Source organism: Hermetia illucens, chromosome 7, assembly GCF_905115235.1.
Source record: "Hermetia illucens chromosome 7, iHerIll2.2.curated.20191125, whole genome shotgun sequence".
Classification (NCBI taxonomy): Eukaryota; Metazoa; Arthropoda; class Insecta; order Diptera; family Stratiomyidae; genus Hermetia; species Hermetia illucens.
In genome coordinates this window covers 10,381,764-10,396,461 of record NC_051855.1, presented here as the reverse complement: position 1 = coordinate 10,396,461, position 14,698 = coordinate 10,381,764, and the positions used below count along the sequence as shown (strand labels likewise).

At 46.6% G+C, this 14,698-nt stretch overlaps 1 protein-coding gene across 3 annotated transcripts in view; it reads left to right on the top strand.

Annotated features, from left to right (window-relative positions):
* Nucleotides 1-397: 397 nt before the first annotated feature.
* LOC119660722 (ATP-binding cassette sub-family D member) overlaps nucleotides 398-14,698 on the top strand; it is an 85,700-nt gene continuing 71,399 nt past the window's right edge. The window contains exons 1-2 of one of the 3 annotated variants that reach the window (XM_038069374.1): nucleotides 398-1,060; nucleotides 8,842-9,433. The gene's annotated coding sequence lies outside the window, so the exon portion shown is untranslated. Of the gene's footprint in view, nucleotides 1,061-8,633; nucleotides 9,434-14,698 lie in introns of those variants that run through there. The other 2 variants (XM_038069375.1, XM_038069373.1) reach the window with 2 other exon arrangements.

Genomic DNA, 14,698 nt, shown 5'->3' with positions numbered 1-14,698 from the left:
GGAGAGTTCGGGGACTAGCCCCGAAGTAATGTGACAAACGGTTCCAGGCTAGCTCTCTGACGATGGGGAGGTGTTTAGTTGGTAGTCCGACCCCAAAAACCAAAAAAATCATTCGTTCTGCAAGAAGCTGTATCTAAAAATGGCGCCGCACATAGCAAGGACTTCAACCAAACGCACGGAGCCCTGTATCTAAGATAGCGACCCATAGTTTAGATTTGGACCCATTTAGTCTGCATCTGCGCACTAAATCCGTAGATTCTCAGTAAACATGGGAAGATAAGTACGGACGCTTACGAGTTTCCACCGCCTTCTGTTGGCGTTCTTTATCTGGCTGATTTCTCCCGACCCAGGTGCGAATGAGCCCCGAAGTCTGAGCATTGTAGATAAATGGCTGTGCTTGAGGTGGTAGTTGGGGATGCATCTGAAGCTATCGTCTCTCGTTATGCACTTGCTGGAGCAGTTGGGCTGACGATGTTCGATCGGAAGTCGATGTCCGTCTGGCGGGAGAGTGTTTCTGTGTTTTCCTATGCATTTTATCCTCGAAAATCGTGAATTTCCCGGTTGTCGTGTTCCTCCGAGAGGCCTTTGCACTATCTCCGCTTCAACAATTTCATGCATATATGCCGCCACTATCTGACCTCGTCCTGGGAAATCCTTGGCCTCATACAGAAATCGGCTAATTTGTTTGTTCTGATTGTTATTGCAGCGATATCTCGTCCGGCAGCTACGCACCGTGTATGCATCTCGAGAAAGTTCGCGGTACAGTGCTCCACAGAAAAGTCTTACCAGGGCTACCTTGCCAAGCCAAACATTCGACACGTGAATTTTGCCGAAGCGAAAATATTCAGATATTGAGAAAGTGCGGGTGAATGGAATCAAAACAACAATAAGCGAAGATAAGAATTCTTTTTGAAGTGAAATGCGGATACGGGAAGATGTGTTGGGTCTGAGTACGCGGTGAAGATACATTTTCTTATTTTAGTACACGCTGGGGAGGGTTCCTTCAAGGTCCACGGGGCACGATAAGCGAAACGGCTACAAGTCGCCGCTTCTAAATTGGGTACGTATTTCAAAGCAAATTCACTTAGTACACTATGGCCTGATTCCTATTTTGTGGAGAATACTCTCGACGTCCATATGATTTTCTGAGTCAAATATAATATTAACCCTTTGCAGCTTAAAACCGTGTGCTAGAAATGGTCGTGCTGTTATATGCGCCAAGGTCCACCAATTCGATATCCCTAAAAGCTGTCTGGCGTCCTGACCGACGACATCGCTCCATCTTAGGCAGGGGCTGCCTCGTCTTCTTTTTCTACCATAGATATTGCCCTTATAGACTTACCGGGTGGGATCATCTTCATCCATACGGATTAAGTGACCCGCCCTCCGTAACCTATTGAGCCGGATTTTATCCACAACCGGACGGTCATGGTGTTGCTCATAGATTTCATTATGTAGGCTACGGAATAGTCCATCCTCATGTAGGGGGCCAAAAATTCTTCAGAGGATTCTTCTCTCGAACGCGGCCAAGAGTTCGCAATTCTTCTTGCTAAGAACCCAAGCCTCCGAGGAATACATGAGGACTGGCAAGATCATAATTTTGTACAGTAAGAGCTTTGACCCTATGGTGAGACGTTTCGAGCGCAACAGTCTTTGTAAGCTGAATCAATAGGCACCCAAAAGGAAAAAAGGAGTTTTGACTAGTTCGGATTGGATGGGTTGTTTGACGACTAAGGGAGCAGATCTCTTTAAAGAGGTGCTTCAAATACCTAATGTTTGGACACTTCGCGAAGGCATGCACTAGCGGCATCGATCGGTCCGGTCGATGTCGAAGGTGTGCGGAGAAAGGACATATTGCCAAGGAGTGCAATAGAGACCCCAAATGCATTTTGTGCGAAGGAAAGGAGGGACGGGATAATCGGAATATTGCCAGAAGTGGTAAATGCAAGGAATTAAGGAAGGCGCTAACTTCAATGAAAAAATTAGGTTTATTCAAATAAACCTCAATCATTCTAGGGTTGCTCAAGATTTACTCGAGCAGACCATCTACGAATTCGAGGTGGAAATCGCCATCATTAGCGAATCCTATAGTTGGCGTATGGGTTACAGATTCGACTGGTGGAGTGGCGATATGGGCATGCGGTTGACAAGCCATACAATGCACTGGGGGTCCGACATACAGCGGCTTTGTGTGGGCGAAAATAAACGGGGTATATGTGTACAGCTGTTACGCTCCACCAAGCCTGACACTGCCCGAATTCGAGGAAACGCTTGACAGCCTTGTTCTTGACGCGAGAGACGAAGTCCAAAGGTGATTGCTGGTGACTTCAATGCTTGGGCCCGTGAGTGGGGTAGCAGAGAGACAAATGCAAGAGGCCGCAGTCTATTAGACGCTTTCACGCAGTTGGAGATCATTCTGGCCAACGAAGGATATGTATACATCTTTCAGAAAGGGGGGTCTGCCTCAATCGTAGACCTAACTTTTATCAGCCCTACACTGGCACGTGGTATGTCCTAGTGCGTCAGCAAGGACTACACCCGTAGTGATCACCATCTTCTTTGGGCTATGGATGGAGTCACCGAGCAGAAGACCATCATGCCTGAAACCGAGAAAGATGTCAGGCTGGTCTGCTAAAACTCTGGATGAGCATTGTTTAAGTAAATTAATTAAGAAAGAGCCGAATGAGATTCCGCTCCCGTCGCGCAGCCGCGGTCACTACACATTGTCTTGTACAGTAAGAGCTTTGACCCTATGGTGAGATGTTTCGGGCGGAACAGTCTTTGTAAGCTGAAATAGGCTCTGTTGGCTGACAACAATCGTGCGCGGATTTCATCATCGTAGCTGTTATCGGTTGTGATTTTCGACCCTAGATAGGAGAAATTGTCAACGGTCTCAAAGTTGTATTCTCCTATCATTATTCTTCCTGTTTGACCAGTGCGGTTTGATGTTGTTGGTTGGTTGTTTTTCGACACCACCATATATTTTGTCTTGCCTTCATTGATGTGCAGCCCAAGATCTCGCGTCAACGGCCGCCTGCTTGATCTGGATGAAGGCAGTTTGTAGGTCTCGGGTTGTTCTTCCCATGATGTCGAAATCGTCAGCACAGACCAGTAATTGGGTGGACTTAAAGAGGATCGTACCTCTTGCATTTACCTCCGCATCACGGATCACTTTCTCAAGGACCAGGTTAAAGAGGACGCATGATAGGGCATCCCCTTGTCGTAGATCGTTGTTGATGTCGAATAGTCTTGAGAGTGATCCTGCTGCTTTTATCTGGCCTCGCACATTGGTCAGCGTCAACCTAGTCAGTCTTATTAATTTCGTCGGGATACCGAATTCTCTCATGGCTGTGTACAGTTTTACCCTGGCTATGCTATCATAGGCGGCTTTAAAGCCGATGAATAGATGATGCAACTGGTGTCCATATTCCAACAGTTTTTCCATCGCTTGCCGTAGAGAGAAAATCTGATCTGTTGCTGATTTGCCTGGAGTGAAGCCTCTTTGGTATGGGCCAATGATGTTGTGGGCGTATGCGGCTATCCCACTTTGTCAACTGTATCTAGAAAAGATATGTAGTGTAACACTGCAGAATTGAACCGGCCACCAGGATCATCCGAACTGACAGGCTCGGACACAAGGGTAGAGCTATCCCAGTAAAGGGAAATGTGGTAAAACTGGGCCGTCCTGGCCCATGTTGATTTGACAGACAAGGCATGACTCAACAGACTACACTGGTGGTATTACAAGGTTTGGAAAAGAAGACGATATTTATTTCTAGGATGAAGGCGATGATTGACGGGGAAGATCCTCTAACTTATTTTGAGCTTGTCCCGCCCATTGTTTCTTGACCACTAAATGAGAACACGTCCGGCTCTCCAGTACAGTGCAGGTCATAATTCCATAAGTCCATCAACCTCGACCTGTGATGGCTCCCGGGCCGCAATGACTTTAACCGCGATGGCGCGAAATTGGGCGGAATGAAAACCTATACATACTCAAGCGCTTTTCCAATAGGTCCGGCGCTGTAGCAAACTTCGCAACTCGTGCTCAATTTCTAGATGCCAAAGTTTCACTTAACTCCACTTCCCAGGGACGTACTATGAGTACTATACACATATATTGCTGAACCCTATCGTGGTTTTCCTCGAATGTCCAAGTTGAATGTGGCGGAGTCGCTGTCGAATCAAACACCAAAAGTCTAAACCTTAAAGCTGATGCCGGGACAGATGGGACCACTTTCAACCAAATTGACCACGTGTTCATTGATATGATATCTGGGACAGGCTTCGAGGGTTCGTTCTACTGCCTCGTAGAAGGTATCCTTCTCCGACTCTGCAGTCTCCTCTGTAGGGGCGTGAACGTTAATGAGGCTTATATTTCTCCACGTGGTGACCGCTGGGAGCTCTTTTTTAACGAAAAGCTGCAAACGAAGGAGGATGAAGGCGAGTTTCTCGCGCCTAAAAACGGGACAAATTGTACCAACTGGTCCTCCAGGTTGGGGGTTGGGTAGGGCTGACAAATCCTACACGGAAAACAACTTGTTACGAAGCCACAACAAGGGCCTTGGACAGGATGGACTTTACAACGACGAACCCGGCAACGACAATGGAAAATTAACGATTTGCGCATCTTCTCATGGAACGTGCGCTCCCTGCACAGAGATAAAGCTGATGAGCAGCTAGCCGATACCCTGTCCCAATATAGGGCTGATGTAACAGCGTTGCTTCTGTGATCTGTTCGATCCCTTCACAAAATTCTCTGAAGCTGTTCCGTTTCGCTTCCCTGATCGCGTTGGTATACGCAGTCAGTGCACTTTTATACCTTTGCCAGTCCCCGGTTTGTTTTGCTTGGTTAAAGAGTTTTCGTGCCTCTGTTCTCATTCTGGCCAGGTTCTTGTTCGACCATGGTACATCCCTTGATGACTTGACTGTCTTAGCCGGACAGCTGGCCTCATATGCGTCAATGACGATTGTGTTGAAATTTTCCACCACCGTTTCTAATTCCAGTTCGCTCCTGATGTCACCGCCCCCTTGAAGGTGGGCAATGTTGTTGCTCAAGTGCGTTGCGTAGGATTCCCAATCCGTTCTCCTGGGATTCCTTATTATTCTTTCTATTTCGGAATTACCCTCAATGTCGAATTTGATTATCCTGTGATCAGACATAGAGGGTTCATCCGACACCTTCCAATCCCTGACCATTCCGTCCATTAGGGTACTTCATAGAGTTATATTTAGTACCTCCTGTCTGGTGCTGGTCACAAATGTTGGAGTGTTCCCTACGTTGTATATTTCTAACTTATTGCTAAGAATAAATTCAAGAAGAGGTACTCACCTCTACGATTGGTGTCGCTGCTTCCCCAGACTGGTGGGTTGGTGGGCGTTGGCATCGCAGCCGAGAAGAAGTGGTAACGCCCTCTTCTCGCAATACTTCGTCAGTTTTGCGACTTGTTCCGGTGGAGCCGGGATTTCGTCTCCTGGGAAGTATCCCGATGCCACAACTGCCTCTCGAGTGCTCCTCCCGGCTTCCAATGAGACTTGGATAGCCACAAGGTCCCCGGTTAAGAACTCTGAAAGACATTCGTATTTTAAATTACGTTTAAGAATTATGCAAGCTCTTGGTTTTTTTCACAAGAGAAGTCCCAAATTACCTGCATGCTTCCTCCTTGCAGACCGCGAATCTGTCTCGGCACACCTAGGGCTCCTGAGCGAGCACTATTCCAATGATCTCCTTAGAACTTGCCCTTGCAATCACTGCAGATGCAGCTCTCGCATGGTGGAGGTTTATCTGGGCTATCTTAGTGCTGGCCATTGGCTCCGTTATTGTTTGGAGGTGTTCTCCACTGTCGGAGTGTCACCCTCCTCCTCGGACATGGCGCTTTCCTGCGCATCGCTGTCCACCCTGAGCCCTAAGAGTCCTAGGTCTGTCGTCCAGCTTCTGCTCTTCACTGGGCAGCAGGTCTATTTCCCTGGTTGATCCAGTCCTTTTCGCCTCTATGGCTTTCGAGACTTTTTCAGGGACCTCGGTATGTTTTCCACCCGGTGCCTCCTCCGTGGTATCTTTCCTCGGCTTTTCTCTGTACACATGCACGGGTATGTTGAAAAAATCAAAAATGATTGACGGTTTCGTCCAGGGCAGAGGCAACTCATCAGACGCTGCCTCACCTCTGCCCTGGGAGCAGCGTGACCGAAAGTGCCAACAGGTGGAAAGACGCTCCCTTTTATCATCGCAAAAACAGGACAAGGTTGCGAGTTATATTGGACTTAAAACGCCAGTCGTTGTAGTCTAAGCTAGACTAAGGCTAAAGCTAGGTTGTTGTTGTTGTGCGTCTGATGAGTTGCCTCTGCCCTGGACTAAACCGTCAGTCATTTTTGATTTTTTCAATTTTTAATGCTTGGGGTGCTACGCTCCAAACTAGGGATCCATGGACTAAAAAACGTGGGAGTAAGTTGCTCCTCATTTAGTCCGGTCCACCATCATGTGGATGGGGACTTAGGATCCCGCAGATCCTAAACAATAACGGGTATGTTGCCAAATCGGTAGTTGATATAGCAACTCCGACGTTTAATTGCCTCCGGGGATCGGTCATCTACCTTGATCGTGAGGAGTTTAGCCTTGCCCTCCGCCTTGCTTCAGAAGACTCTCCATAGTCGGGTATGGAGATCTTCATTCTGAGCGATTAGGAGGCTCATAAGGTCTTCCGTTTCTATTGCCGCGGATTTTGGCAGAAAAACTGTCACCATGTGGGCTCCTGGTATATCATCCCCAGCACATGTTGACAGTTCCACCCCTTCCCAGCCTGGTAATCTTGGAACTATGGTTCAAACCCATTCTGCGGTGTCTTCCGTCGCGCAGTCCACCAGTATAAGGCTTGGTCAAAGCGTATCCCGGTGAACACCAGTTTCGAAGTCCAATCCTTGATCATCTGCTTGACGACAAGGTCCTCAATGATTTCCTGCTCCTCACGAGTGAGTATTTGCTCGGGAAACTTTTTTGGCAGTATGGACAGTCGAATGCCTTTGACCTCACTAGCATAGCTAATGGCGGGCTTCCTGGATCCTGCCTTCACTCCTGACCTGGCCGGGTTTTCTCCCCCCTTGGGTTCAGGTTTGGATTTTTTTGGGAGCATTCCCTTCATGCGGGCTGATCTTTGCTGCTCTTCGCTTTCTCGGCTCCGGTAGAGATGGCTTAGGTCTGTCCTGAGCATTTTAAGGGCCTCTTCTGGTTTCAGGCCTTCCTTCAGATAGCGCAGGTACCATTTAACACCGGCGCCACTGTGACCTGTCTCCTTCCTGACGTCTGTTATATTTATCTCAGACGTGCTTTTGCTGGTCTCTGCTCTTTGAGCAGTGGTGTTGTCCACTCAGTATACCAATGTCAACCTTGGATCCACTACTTGACGTCCCAACTTCTCCCTTCTTGGGTGTAATCACCTGGCTCTCAGTAATTTGGCAATGTGCCTTCGCCTGATTAACCAGTTTTTGTGCAGTACGGGGCCCCGCTTGTTTGGTTTTCGTTTTATTTTATTTTTTTTGTACACATTTGATTCCCACGAGTATGGGGGCTAAGAGGTCCGCCGTGTCATAGCCCCCTGTAGCACGGTAAGGTCTAACTTACTCACTGAGGCGACCAGGTATCAGTCAGGCTTCGTTTGAATACAGTCACTTACCCCCGACTGCAAACTATCCAATGGGCACGGTTCGCATAACACCCAGGATTGGGGGAGGTGTTTTTCGACTCCCCAGTCTAGATCCGTAGCGTTTTGTTAATAGTAGGGTCATCTCGTACAGGGTGTGACTATCACCACTCACTAACGGTCTTGGTAAGCGAGAGGCTTGGCCCCTGAAAAGCTACGCACCGTCCCAGAGGAGAGACAGCTGATCCTCAGAGAGAGATAGGTTGGCCTCAAGGAGCTATGTTCCGCGTCAGTCTGTCCTGCGGTGCATTGATTGACCAAAGTAGGCTCCAATAAACTAGATACGTGCAAGTCGTAAATTATAAATTTCTTGAGCGTGTAGAGCCATTGAATAATCTGTAGAGTCAAGGCTATCGGTCAATGTTTGAACATTGGCTCTTTCTGCCGCGTCAAAACTTCAGATTAGCCCACCATATTGCTGATGTCATTTAATTTGATAGCGTCAATCCTCTCTAAATATTAAAAATCCACAAGACTTAAAAGATATAATGCAGATCGACTTGGTCAACAGGGTAGAAACCTTGATAGCAATATTTGTGATAAATACCTTTGAACGCTGAGTATTGAGTAAAATCTTTTCATCTATCAATATCACGACTCCAAATTAAGAGTTGTCAGGCCATGCAAAGCAAATTAACAACAGAGTCGAGTCGATTGAATTTTCATTTATTGCCGTGATCGCCTGACGAGGCGGAACGAAGAGAACGGCTGGACCAATTGACCGACTTTTGGACTATAATGCCAGAAATTGACCTAGCTTCCAACGAGATTGGTAATCCCATTCTACTGATAAATTATTTCAAGTACAGAAGCACTTTTCTATCAACAAGCATGAATGATTCAAGCTCATGACTTTTGAGATAAGGGTTAAATCTATAGATAGCCCAGCGAGACGCAGCTAGAAAGTAAGAAAGAACTGCATCTTATATGCTATGTAGTCGGTCAGTATCTGCTACTACTTGTGCTGATACTGTTATTCCTTCTAACGTCTGTTTTCTTAGCAATTAAGTGGCAACTGCTCGGTGGTCCCCCGCTTGGGTTGCCTCTACTTCTGCTACTGCTTGTCTGAAGTCTCAACTTTAGCCTCTTTGCCAGTCACCAGACTGCTTGCGTCTTAGTCCAATCTTAGATTTAGTCTTATGTATAGTGTGCGGAGCTGCTTCTAATCTGCTCGGGTGGAAACATAAACAATCTAAAACGAAAAGAGAAGATACAATAATCGGACCATCGACAAATAGTGAAAATCGTGTCAGTCAGTCACTCAGCAAAAACAATAGTCATAGTACATACTCTTGCGTGTGATCTGTGTTCTTTGAACTGTGGCTGCTTTCCATTCCTGTACTATTCGTTATTATTGTTAATGCACTCAGTTTTTCAAGTTGAGTACGATCATAGAGTAGCAGGGTTGTGTGGCCAATAGTCCAGAATCTAATCGAGATAAACCGCAACAAAAAGATCGCAGATACGATCAAGTAGGGTTTCAATCAGTTGTGAAGTGTTCAGTGTACATTGTGGGTCTTTCGGAGCAATCGGCACCATTGTTTCCAGTGAACCAGTGCTTGAAATCCTCCGTGTTTTGCTAGTTCCGGGCTATCTGACACAAAAAAGAAGAGATCGGTTAGCATCTTGTATCTTTTTTGTAGCGCTGAGTTTGTTAGTGCGAGGATCTTTTGTGTGAAGTTAAGGGCGATAGTTTGATTCAAGTGTCCAAATTGGATTTGCAGTGGATGTTGAAACAGGTAAGGGAAGAAACCTAATAAATCTGGGTCCTTTTTCGGTGAGCCCCTTTGAGGGGCATCGAATCAGATATAGTTTTGTAACATAGCTCGATTGCCTTCATTGTGGTTCTACTTCGGTAAAAATGTTTGTATTGCATTCACACTTAATTAGAATAGAATAAGTCCGGAAACCGGAAGCTGGACACTTCAGGTACCAAAGGTTTTGTGTATTTCTTAGTACGTAGCACGTAATATATGCATATGTCCACTTTCGGCTGATATTGACATTCATAGTCTTCAATTTTCAAAGAAGCAACAAATTTGAGGTAATATAACTTTGTTAGTAATAGTGAGATTTCCACCAGACTTAGCAAGATTATGCTCTATAGTATAGCCTATATCACTGCAAAATTTCATGGTACTAGGATGAACTTAAGAGGGGTTTCCAACCAATTACAAAAAATTGTAGTAATATACTATTATCAACTTTATTTAAACAGATATCGGCATGGAAGGTATTTCGGACCCCAGGCACCATATAGGGGCAGCCTCCTGATTTTTTTCAGATTTTTCAGTTTGGTAGTTTCTGAGAATGGCCCCCTTAAAGAAGTGATCACTTTCAACCCCCCGCACTCCCCACGTTTCCAAGAAATGTCAAAACTAAGACCACCTTCGAAAAGTACTAACAGAGACCTTTAATTTGATACCCCACATGACTATATTTGATGAAAAAAAATTTTACACCCCCCTTTTGCATGTATGGGGATCCCCCCCCCCTTAAATTCGACGTAAAAGGATGTAATTCACTGTATGCGTGAGCGTTCATAGTTCCCAACTTTCTACCAAATTTGGTGCCAATCGCTATAACCGTCTCCGAGAAAAATGCGTTGTGTTTACACAAAACCTTAAAAATCATCCTGAGGACCTCAAAGTTTGGTACACAGCGTTAGTGAGCAGGAGAAAGGCTAAGGATGAAAAAAGACCTTGACTACCGAACCCTCTTAAACTTCAAAAAAGAAAATTCGAAGCAGAATTTTTGGTTCCTCAATTAAGTAAGCCATGTTTGAATATTTGCTTCTTTATATATTCATAATCTACACCAGCAAAAAAGTATCTTTTCCATTGCAATATGAAAAGATACATTATTGCAAATGTGATTCAATAATATCATGTCTTGGAGCATCTTGAAAAATAAAATTACGAGACCGAATTATTAGATGTTATGAGAGCGATTGCGGATACATTTGAAAGGAGTAAATTACCCGGAAATCAAAGCGGAAGACATACATCTATTTCTGAAGTTATCTTACAAAGTTGGTTACATTTTCATCATCAACGGCGCAACAACCGGTATCCGGTCTAGGCCTGCCTTAATAAGGAACTCCAGACATTTCCAGACCTCGGGTTTTGCGCCGAGGTCCACCAATTCGATATCCCTAAAAGCTATCTGGCGTCCTGACCTACGCCATCGCTCCATCTTAGGCAGGGTCTGCCTCGTCTTCTTGATATTGCCCTTACAGACTTCCCGGGTGGGATCATCCTCATCCATACGGATTAAATTACCCGCCCACCGTAACCTATTGAACCGGATTTTTTCCACAACCGGACGGTCATGGTATCACTCATAGATCTCGTCGTTATGTAGGTTACGGAATCGTCCATTCTCATTTAGGGGGGTCAAAAATTCTTCGGAGGATTCTTCTCTCGAATGTGGCCAAGAGTTCGCAATTTTTCTTGCTGAGAACCCAAGTTTCCGAGGAATACATGAGGACTGGCAAGATCATAGTCTTGTACAGTAAGAGCTTAGACCCTATGGTGAGACGTTTCGAGCGGAACAGTCTCTGTAAGCTGAAATAGGCTCTGCTGGCTGACAATAACCGTCGCTTGTGATTTTCGACCCTCTTCTTTTTCTTCTTTTTCTTCAGCCTTTCTCCCGTTCACAAGCGGGGTCGGCTCGTCGTGATCGGCTTCGCCATTTGGCTCTATCGAATGCCTGATCTGGATGCAATCTCGAGGCTTTCAAATCCCCATCCAACGTATCAAGCCACCGTTGCTTAGGTCTGCCTTTTGGTCGTTTATCATCGACTTCGATGTTCAGACCAATCTTGGCAAGTCAATTCTCGTTTGCACGAATTGCGTGACCATACCATCGAAGACGCCTCTCTCGCAACTTTTCCACGATCGGTGCAACCCCATAACGATCGCGGATATCCTCATTTCGGATGTGATCCAAACATGTGACGCCACTAGTCCAACTTAGCATCTTCGTCCCCATTACCGCAAGACGCCGTTCATTGTCTTTTATGGTCGGCCAACACTCAGAACCATAGAGAGCGACTGGACGGACGACATTGCGGTAAATTTTAGATTTGAGACGTTCGTTGATACGTCGATCACAAAGGACACCAGTTGTGGAACGCCACTTCATCCAGGTTGCATTAATGCGTGAAGCAATTTCATAACGCAGGTCTCCATTGGCTGATAGCGTTGACCCGAGGTATTTAAATCGCTCAGTTCTGGGCAGATCATTGCCGCTGACAGTGATTGTGCCTGTTTCATGGGGTCTCAGGTCGACCTGTGTGTGGTGCATACGCGGTGAAGAAGTGAATAGTGCGATCAGCTGATGATGAGAAATTGTCAACGGTCTCAAAGTTGTATTCTCCTATCCTTATTCTTCTTCATGTTTGACCAGTGCGGTTCGATGTTGTTGATTGGTTGGTTTTCGGTGCTGATGGTTGCCACCATATATTTTGTCTTGCCTTCATTGATATGCAGCCCTAGATCTCGCGCCGCCTACTCGATCTGGATGAAGGCAGTTTGTACGTCTCAGGTGGTTCTTCCAATGATGGCGATATCGTCAGCATAGGCCAGTAGTTGGGTGGACTTGAAGAGGATCGTATCTCTTGCATTTACCTCAGCATTATGGATCACTTTCTCAAGGGCCAGGTTAAAGAGGACGCATGATAGGGCATCCCCTTGTCGTAGACCGTTGTTGATGTCGAAAGGTCTTGAGAGTGATCATGCTGCTTTTATCTGGTTTCGCACATTGGTCAGCCTAGTCAGTCTTATCAATTTCGTCGGGATACCGAATTCTCTCATGGCTGTGTACAGTTTTACCCTGGCGGCTTTAAAGTCGATCAATAGGTGATGCAACTGTTGTCCATATTCCAACAGTTTTTCCATCGCTTGCCGCAGAGAAAATCTGCTACTGATTTGCCTGGAGTGAAGCTTCTTTGGTATGGGCCAATTATGTTCTGGGCGTATGGGGCTATCCGGCCTAGCAAGATAGAGGAGAATATCTTATAGATTGTACTCAGCAACGTGGTACCTCTATAATCGCTGCACTGTGTGATATCTTTTTTTTTATGGATGGAGGTGGAAATCTTAGAAAGACGCTGCTGCGCCAGGTTGCAGCAGTGTGTGGGATTCGCACCCACTAAAACCACCCCCACTCTTCCGCCCCTCCCCGCGGGACCACCGTGAAGTATTGCTTCGCGGGGGAGGCTCTGGTTCGCTATACCAGCTCGTCCATGTCACGTCTCCGTCGCGCCGCCTTCCGAGATCGATCCAACTCCAGGAGTTTTGTCTGCACCACGGCTACTGCCTCATTTACCGCCATCCAGTTTTCCTCCGACTTCAGCATCTCTTCCACCAGGTTGCAGGGCTCGATGTCCGCCCCTAAGATGCTGTTCAACCTCCTTTTCTGCTGCAATCTGGGACAATGGAACATAACGTGCTCCGGGTCCTCAAGTGTCCAACTCGAAGCGATGCAAGTACTTCCTATAGCCACCGTGTCCCGTAAGGAACTGTGTCAGGTGGTAATTCAACTCTCCGTGCTTTCGGTTGACCCATTTCTCAATACACGGGATCAATGTATGGGTCCACCTGCCCTTGTCGGAGTTATCCCATCGTTGTTGCCATTTGCCACACAACTCTCTCCTGATGGTTTTTCGGAAATCCGCATTCACCTCAGCTGGATTTGCCTTCCGTTTTTCGTAGAGCCAGTGTGCCTCGCTCGCTAGAAGATCTATAGGGGTCATTCCTGCGATAACACACACTGCCTCCGTCGACGCCGTCCTAAATGCGCTGCACACCCTTAGCACAATTGGCCGGTATGCTGAACTTATCTTCCTCCGGTTGACAGCGTGGTTCAACGCTCCCGCCCAGACAGGGGCCGCGTATAGCAGGATCGACCTCACCACTCCCGCGATGAGTAGCCTGCGACTATACTTCGGCCCTCCCACGTTAGACATCATCCATGCAAGGGATGAGCTGGCATTTGCTGCCTTCTCTCGCGCATAATCCAAGTGTCCCTTGAAACTCAGCTTGGCATCGATCATCACCCCCTAGTATTTGACAACCAATTTTGAGACGACCTCACGATTACCAACCTGGATGGTAACCGTATTGTTCTTCCTACGGTTGGTAATGAAGACCGCCTCCGTCTTTTCGTCCGCCAGGTCCAGCTTGGCCATTCGTAACCATGACTTGATGGTATGAATGGCTTCATTTGCATAAAGCTCCACGTCCTCGGGATGCTTTGCAATTGCAACTACCACCAGGTCGTCCGCAAAACCAAACTTGGTGGTGGCAGTATTTGTCCGTCCTCTTCAGTTGGCGGGACCTCCAAGTCGCCGATATTCTGGTTGTTCAGTAGCTCCTCAAAGTACTCAACCCATCGCTCCTATATGCCCATCCTGTCCGAAATCCATCTTTGTCTCGGTAGAATGAGCATCGAGGTGTATAAGGCTTCATCTTGCTGACTTGTTGACAAAACCTCCGCGGCTGGTGCGGTTGCTCCCTGTACTTTTCTAGTTCACAGATTTGTTGGTTCTCCCAGGCTTCCTTTTTCCGTCTGTGAACGACGGAGTTCGTGATAAGCCTCTGCGCGTGCCCGCGTTCCTTGAGAATGCGACATTACTCGGTATGCGGCATTCTTCCGTTCCGTTGCTAGCTGACATTCATCGTCAAACCAGCCGTTCCGACTCCTTTTGCGGCTGGGGCCAAGTATCTTTGTGGCCGTATCCATGATAACGTTCTTCAGGTAATTGTGAAGATCATTTGTTGATGCTTCATCTCCAGGTCCTCTGTTGACTGCAGTTATTGCAGCATCCATTTCCCTCATTTTAGGATCTATATTCCAAACTTCGGGATGTGTCATCTGAATTGGAGACTAGACTTCCTAAAATTGTGTGAAACAAAACCTTATTAGAATCGAGACGGTGTCTGTCTTTTTTTTATGGATGGAGGTGGAAATCTTACAAAGACACTGCCGCGCCAGGTTGC